At 42.3% G+C, this 19,288-nt stretch overlaps 1 protein-coding gene across 1 annotated transcript in view; it reads left to right on the top strand.

Moving 5' to 3' along the window:
* The window catches only part of LOC124596629 (UDP-glucosyltransferase 2-like), a 96,286-nt gene that overhangs the window by 47,938 nt on the left and 29,060 nt on the right, over positions 1–19,288 (top strand). The window lies entirely within an intron of this gene.

Raw genomic sequence — 19,288 nt, 5'->3', positions numbered from 1 at the left:
CGAGGATTGGTTAATTTACTAATGGTGGAAACAAAGTGGGAGGTGGATTATAGTCTGAACCAAGATTATAATACAGCAATCAGGTATAGGTGGATATAGGTTGAAGTAATTATTTAGAAAAGAAGAAAGTCACATGGAGTGCTTCATCACACTTCGGACTGCAAACCACAACACCCACAACAACGTAACTGCATACAGAGAATGCAGATGATAATAGGTGGTGAGCACCTCCACGTAGTTTCATAAATATCGGATTGGTGTTTCGCGGTGTAACATCTTCCAGTTACGTCGGAGTGTTAAAAGTGATATCACTACGTATGAGACCAAGATTTAAATTACCCCTGTAAGCTGGGATCGAGCACTATCCTTTCAGGCGGCACGAACGGGCTCCACTTGTTAAGAGCCCTGTTTTTGATAGCATTTTGAAATTTAATAACCCAGAACCTTAAATAAATACTGGAATGCAATATTAACCAAACAACTAGTATATTGTGGCCTCTAGGTGAAAAGCTTTCAATAACTGTGTAGAGTGAATAATGATTTTTACCTTACGTACTGAATTACGTGTAATTTTTATTTTAGGTACACTGTACTTCCACACTATCCAAAATAAAAGGTCAAAACAAATTTCATTCTTTTGGTTATTAAGTTGCTGACACAGTAACCAATGAATATTTAACAATTTATTGTCTTGTGTATTTTTAAAAGAACTGCTTTCAGAATTCAATTATTTCTCATAATAATTTAAGAACACATGACATGCTCCAGCTTAAAATCTTTAATACATTTGTGAATAGCGTAGTTTATTGAGTAGGGAACCACTATATTACCATTCATGCAATATTTTGTTTGAGTGAGATAATAATACCTAAGTATACAAAGACGTTGATTGCCGGAAATTGAAACTAAAGATTTGCATGTCATTTTCTTCTCAGTAATAAAATGTCAAAGCATTCCAACTCCATAACCTTGTTAATCTGAGTTTTGTTTTCATTTCTTTGTTATCTGGCCTGCTTAGTCAAGCCTTCAGCAGTTCAGTTTCAGCGACACAGCGACACGTTCCCTGGCCCCTATTATCAGTCCACATTTCGTGTTGTCCCCAGTTCTGATGTGTAGTCTACTCATGATTTTTAATCTGCTTATTTCTCCACCATTAAAACATATTATAATGTCCGATCTGAAAAGCAGGCATACCAACGAACATAGTTCTTCGCAAGCGTTCCCAAATGCAATTACTGAACTTTTTATTCAGATCCATGCTATGTAAGCATTTCTCCAGGAGTTTAGAATCTGAAAAATCTCTACATATTGGTTTTACTTCCACCGTGACAGTCTCTGGCATGGAATGGGCACGTGTATGTTTTTGTCCATTTGCTTCACACCTGTTACACTTGCATCACGAAGTGTTTCACTTTTGACAAAGGCCACGCAGTGGATGCTCATGAATGGATATTCTGTGAAACAGAGTTGCCCAAATTGCTTTTCTCATCTCGCCGGCATTTTCGCTGTTTCTCCTGATGGCTAGACCATAATATTCGGTAAGGCTTTCTGTATCTGATATGGCGAGTCCGCCTGCCCATCAATTGCTTTGCCATAGGAGAATTTTTTTCCTGTCATGTCCTTGCACAGTTTCCTAAACCTTGCCCCCATTCTCTTCTGCACATATCCTATACATACCATTTCTTTAATTTCAGTTTCAGCACATAATTCAGCAGCCACAACACTGTTGAAGTCTTTAGAGCCATCATCAACAAGGTAGTGAGTCTATCGTAAGACTCGTGTAGCAATTGCCCTGCTAAAGATAGAGACGGCCCCTTGTTTTCGATACCACCATTGAAATCTTCAAAGTTTTTATCACATTTGTGTTTATTTACCTTACTGGCACAATCTTGGCTATATTTCGTGAGATATTCACAGTCCAGCACTTCGCCTGTATCTAGAGAGGTAACTGTGACAACTCCATTCGGTGATGTACGGCCTCTCTCCTGGCAGGAATCGGCCAATGCAGCAACAGTATCACAAGATTGACAAATATCTATAGCTTCGTTTGCTGCCCTCTGCACACAAGCTTCACCAACTTCCGTTAGGGCATATACAAACGTTTATAACACCTCACAAACTTGACAGGTGGCGATGGGAGATTCATCACAGTACAGAATATCTGGGCTGTTTTTCTGCCCTTCCCATTACACCTTATGGCATAACCAAGGAGAATATTCACTTCATTGTATTTTTGTATGTTACAGTAGATGTCATTGTACGTTTCGTTACATTACACACTTTACATTCCACTACAATTCTGATGGACAGGTCTCATCTCTTACTTACGTTCTATCTAAACGTTAGGGATTTTTCACTACTATAACATTAACATTTGGCAACAGACAAAATTAATTCTGAAAGCTTATATTTATTAATTAAAATGAACCCGTTGTTTTTAACAGTTAAAACACCAACATCTTGTTCATTTTCGGTAAGATGTTTCAACTTCCGTTTTGAAACACTTCCTGGAAAACTTTTAGGCCTAACCTCAGTTCACAGCGTCATAACAACTTCTTCATTTTTACAATATCCAACAACACGCTTCGTCGTAAAATTTACGAGTACAATTAAACTTCCGTCTTTTGCGCATTTTAAGATGTAAAATAGTTAAAACATGCAGTCATGACATCAACTTTACAGAACAAACGTACGAGAAAAACATAAATAAATTCAAATAATCTACAGGTATAGACAGAAAGATCGATTGAATAAATCCCTGCTCATAGCACAGTCTACATGTTCAAGGATATTACAGAAGCAAGTTGCTATGGAAACAGTGCCACCAGAATTAAATAACGAAACGTTTTGTGTTAGACACTGATGCGACAGCTAGCCATTCGCGTGCCGCAACTGCATTAGGAAGGCACTTAAACACGAAAATATGTATACATATTTGGACTCAGGAAGAACCACTGGATTTCATGAAACAAAGTTCCATTTTTTGGACCCTCATGACGTATAGGTCCCTTTATCAGGAACAGTTGGGAGGCTAGTTTTACCATTACAGAAGTCAACAACTGAGGCTTTTCCATCTGAAGCAATACGTACACGGCGCTCCAGAATTGAAGGGTTGCTTTTCCGAAATCCTGTAATTTTTCCCATTGTAGAGCACAAATTTTAAATTTGGCCCAAAGTGGCCTACAACCTTCCATTTCACTGGCGCAAACGCGTTACGCCCTGCGAAGTCATTCTCGCTGTCGACGGCGCTTCATACAGCAAGGTGCCGACACAGGCGAAAAAAAAAAAAAACGCCATGTGACGCGTAATGTGGCTACCTGCGTCTCACTGACACCAAATGTCACCACAATTCTGCTCAACGCCATCATGGACGTGACAAAGGATGGGAAGGTCGTAACGGATGCTCTTACGCACATTTCATCCCTCGTGTTGATACCGCTGTGATGGAGTTCAGAATGCGTGGAAATCACGATTTTCTTATGAGTGGCCGAGGAAAATATTTCGAACAGATCACCGCTCAGAACTGACGAGGAAAGGCTTTAGAAGGTGGCTTCAAGAGCATCAATGGCAGCATCCCTTTCCTTGGGACGTTGATTCCCACACAATTTCCGGCCGAAAACAACAGTTCGTAGAGAGAGGAAGGCATACTTGACAACATTTGACACTGCTGACACTTCCTGGGCGATTCAACCCTTCGCAATGGACAGCAATGGGCTGTAAACACACTAAATGTGATATCCCCCGTTTGGAGTACAGGGTGACTGCAATTTTTCTCTTGTATACGGTGTGGAATACTCTCTTTCAAATTCTGAAGGTGGCAGGGGTAAAATACAGGGAGCGAAAAGCTATTTTCAATTTGTACAGAAACCAGATGGCAGTCATAAGAGTCGAGGGGCATGAAAGGGAAGCAGTGGTTGGGAAGGGAGTGAGACAGGGTTGTAGTCTCTCCCCGATGTTATTCCATCTGTATATTGAGCAAGCAGTGAAGGAAACAAAAGAAAAATTCGGAGTAGGTATTAAAATCCATGGAGAAGAAATAAAAACTTTGAGGTTCGCCGATGACATTGTAATTCTGTCAGAGACAGCAAAGGACTTGGAAGAGCAGTTGAACGGAGTGGATAGTGTCTTGAATGGAGGATATAAGATGAACACCAACAAAATCAAAACGAGGATAATGGAATGTAGTCGAATTAAGTCGGGTGATGCTGAGGGAATTAGATTAGGAAATGAGACACTTAAAGTAGTAAAGGAGTTTTGCTATTTGATGAGCAAAATAACTGATGATGGTCGAAGTAGAGACGATAAAAAATGTAGACTGGCAATAGCAAGGAAAGCGTTTCTGAAGAAGAGCAATTTGTTAACATCGAGTATAGATTTAAGTGTCAGTAAGTCATTTCTGAAAGTATTTGTATGGAGTGTTGGCATGTATGGATGTGAAACATGGACGATAAATAGTTTGGACAAGAAGAGAATAGAAGCTTTTGAAATGTGGTGCTACAGAAGGTTTAGGTTAGTGTTGTTTAACGTCCCGTCGACAACGATGTCATTAGAGAAGGAGCGCAAGCTCGGGTTAGGGAAATCGGCCGTGCCCTTTCAGAGGAACCATCCCAGCATTTGCCTGAAACAATTTAGGGAAATCACGGAAAACCTAAATCAGGATGGCTGGAGACGGAATTGAACCGTCGTCCTCCCGAATGCGAGTCCAGTGTGCTAACCACTGCGCCACCTTGCTCCGGCGCTACTGAAGAATGCTGAAAATTAGATGGGTAGATCACATAACTAATGAGGAAGTACTGAATAGGACTGGGGAGAAGAGAAGTTTGTGGCACAACTTGACTAGAAGAAGGGATCGGTTGGTAGGACATCTTCTGAGGCATCAAGGGATCACCAATTTAGTATTGGAGGGCAGCGTGGAGGGTAAAAATCGTAGAGGCAGACCAAGAGATGAATACACTAAACAGATTCAGAAGGATGTAGGTTGCAGTAGCTACTGGGAGATGAAGAAGCTTGCACAGGATAGAGTAGCATGGAGAGCTGCATCAAACCAGTCTCAGGACTGAAGACCACAACAACAACACGGTGTGGAAATACTGGGGGTAGTTCAAAGTCGCTAGTTGGACTCTGAACGTGATCGTAAGTAGCAAAGGGTGCGATGAAAAACACGACTGGGGACAGTTCACAGTCATTAGTCGAAATCTGAACGTGATCCAAAGGAGCAAAAAGTTAGCTTACGCTTTTTTATGCCTCCTAGTTCACCTCTCATGTGGTGTGATCGTGGAGGTGCGTGACATTGACACATGTGCGAATACGATGATGCCAAAGGGTCCTCTGAGGCCCCCTCCCCCTCTCCTCCCCCCACTGTCCCAGCTTTTCGGCAACAACCTTTGTGGCACAATCCCACATTTACAAAGAATTTTAAATACGTTCCATCACAGAGAAAACTGTCGAAGTAGTCCTGGAGGCCTGCAATCAGGCAAGTGACATCAGGAATGTATCAAGCTGTTGCGGAAGCCTAGAGCTACTTCACAGGTTTTTTTCTTTAAAGGTACCGTTTTAAAATTCTCAACAATGTGGTCAGCTGCCACCGCGGGTATTGCCGAACGGGGTGAAGAAGGGGTGGGGGAGGGGGGGGGCTTGGAGGGACCCTTTACCATTGTATTCATACATATGTCAATGTCGCATCCCTTCATGATCACGCCACGGAAGAGCACGTAAGAAGAGCTAAAAAAAAAACCTCCCATTGCTGCTTTGGACGTATCTTTGGATTTCGTCTAATGGTTTTGAACGGTCCCTCGTGGTTCCGCCCTGAACACGTGACCAATTATTGGGCTCGGGCGGAACTCAAAAGGGTTGAGGTCTGGTCCAATGGGACTGCAGTGTACTCGGCCACTCATAAGAAAACAGCGCGATTTCCAAACTGCGCGCCGCGTTTCTGACATCCATCGCAGAGGCGTCAAAATTAGGGGTGAAATGTGCCTAATAGGGGCTGTGACGACATAACCACCGTGGCACACGTCCAGGGTGGCTTTGGGCGGTATTATGGTGACATGTGGTGCCAATGCGGCATAATTAACCTACTTCCCAGGTCACACGAACTTCTGGGCTCGGGCGTTTTTTTCGCTTGCATCTACACCTTTCAGGGCCGCACGCTTTTCACCATTACAGAGAGAGGTTGCAGAGACACCTTTGAGCCAAATTTCAGACCTATGCGCTGCAACGAAAATCATTTCGTAGTTTAGAAAAAGCGATCCTTTAATTATGTTGCACTCTATAATTGTCCAGAAAAGAAAGAAACGAATATTGTTGAGCAATGGCCTTTATTGAGAGATCTAAAAATAAAAATACTGCTTCTGTAAATCAAGTTGTAACAAAATATATTTTCTTTAAGCTTGTTGGCCCTTTGCTAACCATCTTCTCCAGATCAAGGGTGGTCTTTCCACATCTTCTCAACTCCTCTCCCAATGCGAAGCTACGGCGACGTTCACTATTTTACTGATTTTTCCTCATGTCACACGTGTGGGCCTCTCGCTGAGTAGCAGTCAAGAAGCTGATTATGTAACGAGCATTTGCCTTTGTAGTCACCTATGACGGACCTACAACAAACCCAAACACTTCTGCTTATTTTACTTTCCAGCGACTTTATAGCGACGTCTGTTTCCAGCGTCATATTGTTTGTACACCCATCGAAAAAAAATATTACTGACCCTACAGCGACACTGTTTTCCTCTACTTTTGATTGGATTTCTGGTTCCCTTTTTTCATCTTCTATTACGAGTACCTAGTCGCACCTGCACCCTCGCTTGAGCCGTCCGGGGTGGCCGAGCGGTTCTAGGCGCTACAGTCTGGAACCGCGCGACCGCTACGGTCGCAAGTTCGAATCCTGCCTCGGGCATGGATGTGTGTGATCTCCTTAGATTAGTTAGGTTTAAGTAGTTCTAAGTTCTAGAGGGCTGATGACCTTAGAAGTTAAGTCCCATAGTGCTCAGAGCCATAACATAACTCTCGCTTGAATGGCACCTCGTTACTAGCTCGCATAGAACAATAAATTTACACTTTGAGATATTTTCTGCCTTAAGTGAACTTTCCCACGAACAATAACCGCGTGTAAACCATTTTGGGAAGTATTTTGGGTATCATAATTTTTCGTATTTATTCAATCTGTATATTTAGCAAGCAGTGAAGGAAACAAAAGAAAAATTCGGAGTAGGTATTAACATCCATGGAGAAGAAATAAAAACTTTGAGGTTCGCCGATGATATTGTAATTCTCTCAGAGACAGCAAAGGACTTGGAAGAGCAGTTGAACGGAATGGATAGTGTCTTGAAAGGACGATATAAGATGAACATCAACAAAAGCAAAACGAGCATAATGGAATGTAGTCGAATTAAATCGGGTGATGCTGAGGGAATTGGATTAGGAAATGAGACACTTAAAGTAGTAAAGGAGTTTTGCTATTTGGGGAGCAAAATAACTGATGACGGTCGAAGTAGATAGGATATAAAATGTAGACTGGCAATGGCAAGGATATCTTTTCCGAAGAAGAGAAATTTGTTAACATCGAGTATAGATTTAAGTGTCAGGAAATCATTTCTGAAAGTATTTGTATGGAGTGTAGCCATGTATGGAAGTGAGACATGGACGACAAATACTTTAGACAAGAAGAGAAGAGGAGCTTTTGAAATGTGGTGCTACAGAAGAATGCTGAAGATTAGATGGGTAGCTCACATAACTAATGAGGAGGTATTGAATAGAACTGGGGAGAAGAGGAGTTTGTGGCACAACTTGTCCAGAAGAAGGGATCGGTTGGTAGGACATGTTCTGAGGCATGAAGGGATCACCAATTTAGTACTGGAGGGCAGCGTGGAGGGTAAAAATCGTAGGGGGAGACCAAGAGATGAATACACTAAGTAGATTCTGAAGGATGTAGGTTGTGATAGGGACTGGGAGACGAAGAAGCTTGCACAGGATAGAGTAGCATGGAGAGCTGCATCAGACCTGTCTCAGGACTGAAGACCACAACAACAATTTTTAGTAGCGTTTAGTGAAAAACGTAGGGTGTCGTTCTATTGAGAAACCAAGTTAAACACCTCACTTACACTCGTTAGCTTTAAAATACCTTTTTCATATTTAAAGTTTCGTACTAATTCACGAGACCAGTAGCCATCGCTGAGACAGAATTCAATAGTAACTCGCCTTAAGACATTTGCATCTGAAAACGAATAGTTCTACTCTCTAACGCCAGTCCCCATTCCTGAAGGGATGAATATTGAAAATAGTTCTTTTCATCTAACTGTAAACTGTTAATGACTGGATCGTTTAATAAACGAATTTTAACTTTTAGTACCAGAATGCAACACGCAGTACCTTTAACGACGCGCTTTTGAATAACCACTTTACGAAACTTTTCAAATAAACATGAAGCTATTCTTGCAAAATTGAATTTACTTGAGTCTTGACAAACCATGCAAAAGAATTTAACGAAATAGTGCTACATTGCGGGCCATGAAGGTTGTGCGTCTCCACCTACTTACGTAAATGAACCACACAAACATAATATTAAAGGCAATGACTTTTCCATCTAATAATTAATAACTTTGAGGTAGAATTTAAATAAAGTAGCATAAGGTATTAGAAATGAGAAGTTTGAGAGTTATTGGTTACCGTATTAAAGTAAAAGCACTATCGCCACTGTTGTTCTTAATACTACTCTTGCTTTACTTTGACTACGTAATAAAATCTCAGCATTTTGCCTTGTTAGAAGCAGTGCAGTCGACAATTTCGTACAGGCCTTCTTCCACGATGTCTTATTACATTATACGGTTAGTGCATAAGTTCGTAGCGTTTTCAGTAAGTTTGTTAAACACAACAGATGAACATAACATAGATTTTAGTCTTCAATAATATATTACGAGGGTGAGTCAAACGAAAACCTTAAATACTTTTTTAAAAATATTATTTATTGTGCAGAAGTGGTACAAAGCTGTATCACTTTTCAACATAATCTCTCCCACGCTCAATGAAAGTCCTCCAGCGCTTACAAAGTGCATAAATTCCTTTAGAAAAAAATTCTTTTGGTAGTCCGCGCAACCATCATGCAGCGCGTGGCGTACCTCTTCATCAGAACGAAACTTCTTTCCTCCCATTGAGTCTTTGAGTGGTCCAAACATATGGAAATCACTTGGTCTGGTGAGTATAGTGGATGAGGAAGACACTCAAAATGCAGGTCTGTGATTGTTGCAACTGTTGTACGGGCAGTGTGGGGCCTTGCATTGTCGTATTGCAAAAGGACACCTGCTGACAGCAATCCACGTCGCTTTGATTTGGTTGCAGGTCGCAGATGATTTTTTAGGAGATCTGTGTGTGATGCACTGGTGACAGTGGTCGCTCTAGGTATGAAATGTCCTGTGTCACAACTCGTTGTGCCTGACCTGGACAAGGAGCATCTTCCACTGAAGTCACACCATTTGCGAACTTCCTACTCCATTCGTAGACTTGCTGCTGTGACAAACATGCATCTCCGTACTGAACCTTCATTCGTCGATGAATTTCAATAGGTTTCACACCTTCACTACGCAAAAACCGAATAACAGAACGCTGTTCTTCCTTGGTGGAAGTCGCAAGTGGGGCGGCCATCTTTATACTGATACTGCTACGGTATGTGTGCATCAGCACTATGCTGCCACCTACAGGCCATTCTGCATGCTGTTTGTAGCACGCTTACCAACTTACATGATAACGGCGCGAAATTTCGATTTGTTGTTACAAATTTAAGGTTTTCATTTGACTCACCCTCGTATCCTTCACTGTCTACAACAGTCTGCCAAAGCTGGGGTAACTTTTCGATTCCGCGACTGTAGAAATCACGTCGTTCTGAGGCGAAAAACTAGTCGAGCCATGTTCCGAGCGTATTTCCACCCAAAAAGGAAGTTTCTTGGAGGTTGTTTGATAGAGAGCGGGAAAGGTGAAAATTTGAGGGCACAAGATCAGACGAGTAAGGTGAGTGTGGAATGGCTTCCGAACACAACTCCTGTATAGCGTTTTTTGTCCGTCTATCGGAATGCGACCGGGTGTTATTGTGGTGGGGTATCGCTTCATGCTGTCTTCCTGGTCATTGTTCTTGAACTGCGTCTACAAGACGTCTCAGATGTTGACAATAAATGTCAGCAGTGATGGTTGCAGCTAAGGGAGGCAGTTTTCCACCAGATGCATAACATTGTCTTTTATACGGGGAGTTGCTGCTTTGTGTCGGATCAACTATTCTTTCTTTTCATTGCGTTAGCATAAAGACACCATTTCTCGTCACCAGTAATGATACAGTACAGGAACGGTCTGTGTTGTTCACAAGCCAATAGATGACGAGCAAGCAGAGATGAACATATGGCTTCCCGCTGGTTTGTGTGATGTTGGCTTAGAGCATGCGGTACCCATACTCCCGATTTTGAACCTTCCCCATTGCATGCAAATGTCGCACGATGGTGGAATGATCACAGTTCATAATATTTGCCAGTTATCCTGTACACTAACACGGGTTCACAGGTAGATGCCGTGTTTCTTGACTTCCGCAAGGCGTTCGATACAGTTCCCCACAGTCGTTTAATGAACAAAGTAAGAGCGTATCGACTATCAGACCAATTGTGTGATTGGATTGAAGAGTTCCTAGATAACAGAACGCAGCATGTCATTCTCGATGGAGAGAAGTCTTCCGAAGTAAGAGTGATTTCAGGTGTGCCGCAGGAGGGTGTCATAGGACCGTTGCTATTCACAATATACATAAATGACCTTGTGGATGACATCGGAAGTTCACTGAGGCTTTTTGCAGATGATGCTGTGGTGTATCGAGAGGTTGTAACAATGGAAAATTGTACTGAAATGCAGGGGGATCTGCAGCGAATTGACGCATGGTGCAGGGAATGGCAATTGAATCTCAATGTAAACAAGTGTAATGTGCTACGAATACATAGAAAGAAAGATCCTATATCATTTAGCTACAATGTAGCAGGTCAGCAACTGGAAGCAGTTAACTCCATAAATTGTCTGGGAATAGGCATTAGGAGAGATTTAAAATGGAATGATCATATAAAGTTGATCGTCGGTAAAGCAGATGCCAGACTGAGATTCATTGGAAGAATCCTAAGGAAATGCAATCCGAAAACGAAGGAAGTAGGTTACAGAACGCTTGTTCGCCCACTGCTTGAATACTGCTCAGCAGTGTGGGATCCGTACCAGGTAGTGTTGATAGAAGAGATAGAGAAGATCCAACGGAGAGCAGCGCGTTTCGTTACAGGATCATTTAGTAATCGCGAAAGCGTTACGGAGATGATAGATAAACTCCAGTGGAAGTCTCTGCGGGAGAGACGCTCAGTAGCTCGGTACGGGCTTTTGTTAAAGTTTTGAGAACATACCTTCACCGAAGAGTCAAGCAGTATATTGCTCCCTCCTACGTATATCTCGCGAAGAGACCATGAGGATAAAATCAGAGAGATTAGAGCCCACACAGAAGCATACCGACAATCCTTCCTTCCACGAACAATACGAGACTGGAATATAAGGGAGAACCGAAAGAGGTACTCAAGATACCCTCCGCCACACACCGTCAGGTGGCTTGCGGAGTAAGGGTGTAGATGTAGATGTAGATGATCACTGTGGGTTAGTCCTTTTATAAAATCCCGAAAGTCGTCCTGAACGTGGAGAGTCGCTAATGTTAAACCGATCCACCTTAAACCGAGAAATCCATTTCCTTGCTGTACTTTATCCAACGGCGTTATCCCCATACCCCGCTGCTGCCACCCCACTACTAAACAGAAACAGAAAAAAATGTCGGAAATTTCCGATTTCTCCACTTGCCGTTTCATTTTATAGCGTTAACATCTCCATTCACTATCTCCACATGACAAAATGAGGAGATGCTAACTCAAATAGCAACAATGAACTACAAATAAAAACTGACAATGGATAAATAAAACCGCAGCAACATCCAAGACAGAAAGGCTACGAACTTACACACCAACTTAATAAATGTGACATGGTTCCATTATACTTCCCTTTAATACAGCAGATTTGTAGCTTGGGAGAGTTGTAAATCGTATAGAGGTGATGCCTGCTGACCAAGCTGCGGCGGTGCGGTGCATCGCAAAGTTCCACTCACCTGATGGTGAATTTTTTTGTCACACGCACGACTCCTTGAAGTTACTGACAAGCAGTTCTCAGCCGGCAAAAGTCACAGAAAAATACAGCTGCGCACATTGTAATTACAAGTCGCATTAAAATTCTTTTTTTGTTAGAAGGGATAGTTTAATGAAAATATTTATGTGTGAAGAATTTCACTCTATTACGGTAAGCTTGCATGCACCATTCACTACCAAGCCTTACTCTAATCTAACGAAATTAATTATTCACGACTGGCCATTAAAATTGCTACACCAAGAGGAAATGCAGATGATAAACGAGTATTCATTGGACAAATATATTATACTAGAACTGACATGTGATTACATTTTCACGCAATTTGGGTACATAGATCCTGAGAAATCAGTACCCAGAACAAGCACCTCTGGTCGTAATAACGGCCTTGATACGCCTGGGCATTGAGTCAAACAGAGCTTGGATGACGTGTACAGGTACAGCTACCAATGCAGCTTCAACACGATAACACAGTTCCTCAAGAGTAGTGACTGGCGTATTGTGACGAGCCAGTTACTCGGCCACCATTGACCAGACGTTTTCATTTGGTGAGAGATCTGGAGAATGTGCTGGCCAGGACAGCAGTCGAACATTTTCTGTATCCAGAAAGGCCAGTACAGAGCCTGCGACATGCGGTCGTGCGCTTTCCTGCTGAAATGTAGGGTTTCGCAGGCATCGAATGAAGGGTAGAGCCACGGGTCGTAACACATCTGAAATGTAACGTCTACTGTTCAAAGTACCGTCAGTGAGAACAAGAGATACCGAGACGTGTAACCAATGGCACCCCATGCCATCACGCCGGGTGATACGCCAGTATGGCGATGACGAATACACGCTTCCAATCTGCGTTCACCGCAATGTTCCCAAACACGGATGCGACCATCATGACGCTGTAAACAGAACCTAGATACATCCGAAAAAATGACGTTTTGCCATTCGTGCACCCAGATTCGTCGTTGAGTACTCCATCGAAGGCGCTCCTGTCTGTGATGCAGCGTCAAGGATAACCGCAGCCATGGTCTCCGAGCTGATAGTCCTTGCAGCTGCAAACGTCGTCTATCTGTTAGTACAGATGGTTGTTGTCTTGCAAACGTCCCCATCGGTTGACTCAGGTATCGAGACTTGGCAGCACGATCCGTTACAGCCATGCAGATAAGATGCCTGTCATCTCGACTGCTAGTGATACGAGGCCGTTGGGATCCAGCACGGCGTTCCGTATCACCCGCCTGAATCCACCGATTCCATATTCTGCAAACAGTCATTGGATCTCGACCAACGCGATACGATAAACCGCAGTTGGGATAGGCTACAATCTGACCTTTATCAAAGTCGGAAACGTGATGGTACGCATTCCTCCTCCTTACACGAGGCATCACAACAGCGTTTCACCAGGCAACGCCGGTCAACTGCTGTTTGTGTATGAGAAATCGGTTGGAAACTATCGTTATCTCAGCATGTTGTAGGTGTCGCCACCGGCGCCATTTTGTGTGAATGCTCTGAAAAGCTCATCATTTGCATATCACAGCATCTTCTTCCTGTCCGTTAAATTTCGCGTATGTCGCACGTCTTCTTGGTGTAGCAATTTTAATGGCCAGTAATGTATTAATACGTTCAGCTGCTGACGGGCGTTGATATATATCAACGGGGACAGGTGAAACTGTGTGCCCCGACCGGGACTCGAACCGAGGATCTCGTGCTTACAGGGCAGACGCTCTTTCCATCTGAGTCACCGAGGGCACAGAGGATAGTGCGACTGCAGGGACTATCTCGCGCACGCCTCCCGCGAGATCCACATTCCCACCTTGTATGTCCACACACTATATTCGTAGTGTCCCACCCCAACACACTCATTACTCGTGGAAGACATTCATTCTTACCAAGTCCCGTAAGTGTTCGGCGAATATGTGTGCAGCCGCACAGAAGAAGAAGGTCATGGCCGGTATTGTGAGAACTATATACCTATATGGATATGGTGTCTGTTCTTTCTGACATGTCTGAAAGAACAGACACCATATCCATATAAGTATATTACTGTAATATGTACAACGTCTGAACAGGTCATACGCACGCATCATTCATAACCGTAGCCAGTTTATGGTAATTATGATGCATCCTTCGCAGAAAGCTTACAGACGAATTGTTTCTTTTAGAACTACTCGCCCAAATGTTGCTAATGTCTCACGGAACAAAATGTTCAAGTTCGTGAGTAAGCAACACGCCACGCGGAATTTAGTTATTTGAACGTCAGCAAATGTTCTGAATTTCACTCTTTGCTCTAAATCTAACTCCTTTCCACACTTTACGGCACTTCTCCAACACTTTTTCTACCGAAATATCACAATATTAATAATTTTCAGTGCAGCACATATCAGCTGATCTAATCACTATGAGATCCAAGGCGCAACTCTACTCTCTCTACACAAAATAAGTTTCTTGTTCCCCAAAAAATGTGTGAATATGCTAATTTTTGATTGGCACATAAACATCACAGCCAATCGGAAAACGGTATGAAACCCGATCAATCCCGCGTATGTATACAGAAACAATGAAATTTTGTCACTGAATCAGAAGAGTAAATTGCCTTAAATAACTTTAGAAAATCCACAAATATAAAACTAATTACTTTTCCAAAATCGTTATCCCATTTCCCCAGTACTATCAACAGATGAAATAGTTTACAACAGATTCTCCAGGATGAATACGTAACACACACGTGACCACTGTATTACATAAAAGCTTTGCATTAAACAGTATTTCAAATTCACATCATCATTCATTCTCATAACTAAACACAGTTATAATAGTAATTAATGAACAACTAGAAAATAAAACAAACAAAACCAGAAATAAAACTGACGGTATTTTGGCTGCAGCCCAAACATTGTCCGTCAGCTAGTGACCTCTATCATCTCGCATAGAAACTACGTGCTCTCGAGCCATCTGACGCCCCCTATATAGCGCGTGACTCATACTGCACTTCAGATCACTATATAATGTCCCTTCTGTATAAGGTTGACGGTTCTAAGTGATGTCTCTTCTTTGTTTATCTCCATGTACTCTCTTCGGCTGAAGAGCGGCGTATTGTGCTGCTGCCAGCCTACCTGGTTGATCAGGTATCAAAATTACAATAAAGTAAAAAAAAAAAAAATAAGCTTGACGGTTAGTACTATGCCTCAATGTGACCGTTCACCACTCACGTAAGTCATAGCAGTGATGTGGCGTGCATGAGCCACTAGGTTATATAGAATCAGCTGCGCAAGACGTATCGACGGGGAGACGTGACTGAGTTACACAAAGGAGCTATCGCATTAGTGTGTGCCCGTGACGACTCCATGAATGAAGTTGTTTCAGCGAGCATGGAGCGGGAATTCTGTGGATTCATTGCTGCTAGTACGGAGAGCCAGTCTTGTTAAGTAGTTCTCAATACATTTTCTGGAAACTGTCTTGAGCAGTTAGTTCGACGAAAACAAGCAATAAAACACCGTCCGAACAGGCCTTGAAGGCCCAACGTTACCGACCGGCCGCCATGTCATCCTCAGAAAATTGGAAATTTGTGGTAAGGTCTTAAGGGGCTCCGGAAAGGCTCAAAATCATGAAAAGTTCAATTTTTACTTTTTTGCGTTTTCTGAATCTGCAGACTATTACCTTTTAATAGATATATAATTTATTCAATTCCTAAGACTGCAACTATTTTTAATTTTTTTTTGAAATGTGTTCTACATGGGCGTGACCCACTGTGGCGCTGTTAAACTGCTGTCAAATGGTGTTATTATTAACGTCCGTGTTCATCAGGTACATTTTAGTGATGTGAGATAAAGTATGTGTTGTGGCTAACCTGGTGTGATTGTCGATTGTTTCATGTTTATTTACTTTGTCGTTATCTCGAAAATATTCGTAATTAATTCTGTTTCTTGAGTCTCTGTTTTGTTGAAGTATAATAATGAGTAAAAGTAAAGTTATTAGAAATGCTCTGAAGGCTTTTAAGAAAAGAAGAAATGTTGGAAAGCCAAAGGTATGTGTTATTACTGTAAACAATAAAGACGATAACCAAGTGAGTGAACCTAACCTCTCAAGTACACCTGCCCATAGCAGTCAAAGTGGGAAAGAAAATACATCACAGAAGAAACTTGGTTCAATGAGTGAAAACTATGAATGTTTTATGGGGGAATCGGATGTGAATGAAATATTTGATATGTCGGTTCTCAAAGGAATTTTTTCAAACTGTGTAAGATGTATTCATTGTAGTGAAGTTGGTCTGGAACTCTCCATAATAAAGCACGTAGGACTTGCTAGTGAAATACAACTGAAATGTGATAAGTGTTCATACATGACCACCTTTTGGAACAGTGTAGCAGTAACTGCAACTGAAGAAAATGGTAGCAAAATCTACGAACACAACAACGAGCGATGCTTGCTTTAGACAAGGAACGCCTTCGGGCTGCAGACAGGGCTGTAAATAGTCTAGAAATACAAGCAAGAGTAAACAGGAAGAGGAACAAGAGCAAGCTGGAGGTGGAGTTTGCAGAGGATGAAGATAATCCATCCTATGGACCTGGAATGCACTAAAAAGTTAATCCAATCTCTGTCGCTCGATTCCCAAAACTTTTATTTTCTCATACTAATTACATGTTTTCTAAGGATCTTCCAAACATATTTGTTTCAAACTTTCAGTAAATGTTACACAGTACCTTCTGCATAATTTAACATAGCCTTTTTCCAAAAAACTGTATATTTTTGAATACATAAATAAAAAATTGCAAAAAAAAGTTATGAATTTTCATTACAATTGAAAAAAAATCATCTTTAATAACTGAACTAAAATTTTGTAAAATCCCTGTGTTAAGTTGTAGCCCATATTCCAATAAAGAATCTGTAAAAAGTTCAACTTCCTATATAAAGATGTAATTTATAAGCGTTATTTTAACATTGCAAGTATAGGACGTTCCGGAGCCCCTTAAGGGACCAAACCGCTAAGTTCATCGGTCCCTAAGCTTACACACTACTTAATGTAGCCTAAACTAACTTACGTTGAGGAAGACACGCACACCCATGCCCGAGGGTGGGTCGAACCTCCGACGGAGGGAGCCGCACGGACCGTCATAAGTTGCCCTAGACCGCGCGGCTACCCCGTGCGGCCATTCTTAGAGCTTAGGCGTCACCGGATGTGGATATGGAGGGGCATGTGGTCAGTACACCGCTCTCGTGGCAGTTGTCGGTTTTCGCGACCTGTGCCGCTACTTCTAAGTCAAGTAGCTCCTCAGATGCCTCACACAGGGTGAGTCCACACCACTTGCCAAAAGCCCTTGGCAGACTCGGACGGTGACCCATCCAAGTGTTAGCCAAGCCCGACAGAGCTTAACTTCGGTAATAGGACGGAAACCGGTATTACTACTGCAGCAAGGCTGCTAGCCTACCTATTTCGAAAACCCACGCGAAACGAAAATATTTCAGCCCCTGTAGCTACAGTCAGTCCCGACCTTATCAAGAGTGTCGTTATAGAGACAGCGATTAGTGATCATAATGTCTTCGCAGCGACTATCGTCACAAAATTTAACAGAACCGTCAAGAGGGCAATGAGAGTATTTAAGCCTGAAAGAGCATTTAAGTAGTTGCAGCATCCTACTTGTACAATGAATGAACATCATTTATTTCCACTATGACGGGCGTAGATCAACTGTGGGTAAAGTTTAAACTCACTGTAAATCGCACTTTGGAGAAGTGTGTGCCGAGTAAGTGGATTAATGGTGGTTCAGTAACAAAATTCGGGAAATGCTGCACTCTAGGGTTAAAAAAAAGAAAAAAAAAGTGGAAATGTCAAGAGGCAAAAATTAGTTGAAATTCCAGCTTCTTTAAAGAGATACATGCACGAAGAATAAAATTTCCATCGCCATACCTTGGCTAAGGTTCTCGCCGAGAAAATTAGAAAATTCTTGTCCTGAGCAAAATAACAAAGCGGATCGTAGGCTGCTATCCAGCCAGTCATCGACCAATCTGATGTAGCAACAGAAGATAGCGAAAGGAAAGCTGAACTTTTAAAATAGGTGCATAAAACATCATTCATGCAGGAGGAACATACCATCGTTTGACCATCACACAGACTGCCGTACGAAGGACACAGAAATAGGCACCCCTGCCAGTTAGAAGCAACTCAAGGAGTTGACGACAAATTAATTGGTAACCCCCGGGGGAATCCCACTTCGGCTTTAAAGAGGGTACATCTAACGCTCAGCACAAAGTCCCAAATGACTCTGATAAAGCGCAAGAGGCTCCTGTATATAAGAATTTGAAGGAAAGGACTCCCAAAGTTATAGAAGCGTATCTTTAACAGCAGTATGCTGAAGAAGTCTTGAACATATTCTAAGTTCGTTTACAATAAATATCGCTGACGCAGAAAACTCATATCCACAAATCAGCACGGTTTTGGAAAGCTTGGCACGTGTGACACGATGACCCACTGTAGACTATTAACGAAGATCTGAGAATACGGAATGGGTTTCCAGATATGTGGGTCACTCGAAAACTTTTTTAATAATAGGACACAGTGTGTTCTCCTCGACGGCGAGTGTTCGTACTCGAGGACCTCGTCGTGAGTACCAAAGGAAAGTGTGATACAACCGGTCTTGTTTTCTACGTACATTAATAATCTGTCGTATAGGGTGAGCAGCAATCTACAACTGTTTGCTGATGGCGATGTAGCCAAGGTAACAGGACGTAACAACAGGGACCGGAAAAGTAAACCTAACCGACAGGGACCGGAGATGAGTGTGATGTATTGTTAGTGACATTCGGATTCATAAACAAACAACTGCTGCTGTCAGTGGATGCAGGTTTTATCTCAACCACTTCCCAAGTGAACACTGATAGGGGAACTGTACGCAGTAGACGTTTAGACTTGGATTGAACGAAAACGGACATATCTCACAGAGGCATCTGCAGCTGCGCCGTCTGAATGGGCAAACCACACAGAAACTCGACAGTAGTTGACTGCAGACGAATAGTGTGGCCCGACGAATAGCTAGTTTGCATCTTTTCAAATGATGCCAGGCGTCGAATGCCCCGACAGTCCAAAGAGACGTGCGGGACGAATACTTCGCCCAGAGATAGTTTT

The sequence above is a fragment of the Schistocerca americana genome, chromosome 2 (genome assembly GCF_021461395.2).
Source record: "Schistocerca americana isolate TAMUIC-IGC-003095 chromosome 2, iqSchAmer2.1, whole genome shotgun sequence".
In the NCBI taxonomy this organism is placed as follows: Eukaryota; Metazoa; Arthropoda; class Insecta; order Orthoptera; family Acrididae; genus Schistocerca; species Schistocerca americana.
Note: the sequence above shows the minus strand (reverse complement) of the source record. Positions and strands in the feature narration are given on the sequence as shown.